Source organism: Prionailurus viverrinus, chromosome C1 (genome assembly GCF_022837055.1).
Source record: "Prionailurus viverrinus isolate Anna chromosome C1, UM_Priviv_1.0, whole genome shotgun sequence".
Classification (NCBI taxonomy): domain Eukaryota; kingdom Metazoa; phylum Chordata; class Mammalia; order Carnivora; family Felidae; genus Prionailurus; species Prionailurus viverrinus.
In genome coordinates, this window is record NC_062568.1 from 179340789 (window position 1) to 179343481 (window position 2693).

A 2693-nucleotide genomic window follows, 5' to 3' on the forward strand; every position below is an offset into this window, starting at 1 on the left:
CAACTATTTCCAAGATAAGGGATCTCTGACTTCACTGGGACCCCCAGTCTATAACACTTTTACACTCTCTCATGCAGTTTAGGTGCTAAACTCTATCACCTCGACCCATTGCAGGATCATCCACCTCTTTGTCCTTCCATTTCACCACCTGATGAAACCCAAACCTGGACCGATTGAACTAACCTCTCTGCACCCCCCACTAGATGGCTGAATACTGTTGGGGAAAAATGCTTATCACACAACCATGCAGACTGCTGCTGCTACAATGAATGGTCACTGACCTCAAGAGGCCTCATAACTGCCCAGAAATCTGTATGCTGCCTCAGTCATCTTGCTGCCATTGTTCACTCACTGAGGCTAGTTCAATCTTTCTCTGCTCTTCTCAGACCTTGCATACCATCTCCCATCCCACTCTCACTGGCTAATATCACGTCCCCATTTCACAGAGAAACTAGACACCACCAAACAACAATTTCCTCAACTTCCTGCCACGAAACCTACTAATGTACTAATCTCTCATGCTTCCTTCTTGTCACAGTGCAAATGTCCCTCTGCTTTTCCAAGTGAATTTCTCCACCAATGCTTTGGATTCCCTCCTATTCCTTTTCTGGGGTGCTACTTTCTCACTTATCTCTGTAAATTTGCCTTTTATTCCTTTTGCTGGATCCACGCCAAAAGCATTTTCTCATCTGAATAAAAATCTTTGCCTTCTTCCTATTGCCTTCTCTCTTTTTTCTTGGAAAGAGCCAAATGTCTTGAAAATGTATTGTATAGTCTTCACTGCCGCACCTTCACACCCACTTCTCGATTCACGGAAATTTGACCTCTCTTCCTATCACTTCCACTGAAACTGCGTTTGCAAAGGCCACCAACAACTTCCTTGTTTCTAAATCCAGTGGATTTTTTCAGACTTTATTTTACTTGATTAGTCATCAGCCTTCAACACTTTCCTGCCTTGGCTTCTCAAACAGCACGTTCTACCACTGATTATCTTACCATTTAGGATACTTCATCTCCATTGACTTTGCAAGTTCATCTTCCCTTGCAGACCCTCAGACTCAGGGGCTTCTCAGGACTATGTCCTAGGCCTTCTTCTCTTCTTACTCCTGTATATACTGTCTGGAAAGCCCAACAAATCCATCCACCCGTGTGGCTGATGTCTACAAGGCACTACAGACCACTGCATTTTGATTTCTAGTTTAGACTTATCTTGCAAGCTCCAGTCAGGCATATTTCACTGCTGCCTCAACACTTCCACTTGGATGTCCCACTGGACTCATCAGTCCCCAAACTTACCCTCTCCTAAAAACTTTGCTATCTCTTCTTTCTGTGTGCTCCAGCCAGGAATTTATAAGTCATTCTTCACTTCTCCTACTTGCCCCACCAAGCACCAAGTCTGGTTCTTTTTAGCTCACAAGTGTCTAAGGAATCCATCCCCTCCTCTTCATTCTTTAGGCCACCATAATCTTTTCCCATTACTGAAACAACTTCCTAACTGGTCTCCCTCCTCCCAATCCCCAATTCATTCTCTGCATTGATCTTTCTGAAACACAAATCTGATTGTTACTCTGTTGTTTAAAGCCCTTCAATGACTCCCCACTGTCCTCAGGATAAAGTCTGAACTCTTGTGCTTGTAGCTTTAAAACACACTGGAAAATTTTTACCATCTACCTATAAGCTCAGAGCTGAGTGTGGCATCAAAGACCCTCCAGGATTGGGACCTAACTGTCCTTCCAAGGTTATTTTCACATTAGTATCTCCTCTGGCCAGAAGATGTTCAAGATTTCTGGCACTCACCCCTCAGTTTCCTCTCTTTGAGGAAGGAGTCTTTTGTCTTCCCTATCTCCACAGTCTTTCAAGGCCCAGCTCAAGAGACATCCCCATTGCCATAAATGCCCCTTCAATACTTTCTGAGCCCCTAAAATCCTTAGGGCCTACCCTTCTGTAGTATTTATCCCTCACACAGAATTACAGTTGGTTCATGCATGGTTTTTTTCCCTCTCCTTTTAAGATGTATGGAAGTCAGGGCCAAAAGCTTAATCCTCCCTAGAGCCCACCTACATAACAGGTGCTCAATAAATATTTGTTAAATGCATGGATAAATGCAAGAAAACTGTACTCGCTAGCTCCTTTGTGCCCCCATGAACAGAGCATTCTCTAGAGTCTCCCCCTTAAGACACCACTCCCCTGCCTCCCACTCACCCCACCAGCCAGAATATGCCTGAACCCACTGGGTAGAGGATGGCCGGCACGCTTCCTAGGCCGTTTTGTACGGTTTTCTACCTCCAGCCCTCGGAGCTGCGTCTGGTAAAGGATGGTAGAGGTAGGAGATGATGTAAGTCAAAGGGCACTGCCGTCCACCTCGTAGGACAAGACACGACCGGGAAGGGAAACCTTCCCATTTCCAGAATACCGCAAATCTCCCGCAGACCCTCTTACCTACACTGGCGGGTGGGGCCTCTTTCCGACTGGCGTCCCGGCTGACCAATAGTGGACCCAGATCAGGAGATCCAGCCAATGGCTGAGAAGCAGAGATAGACGGGGCGGGGCATGGTTGCTAGGGCCTACTGGTGGGGTGCGGCGAGAGGCTCCGAGAGAGACTCGGCGGTTGCTAGGACGGGAGGTCACAGAGCGCGGCTCAGGGATTGGGCAGCGACGGGAGAGGTGGGTGGTGATTGGGCGGTGCCCGAGAG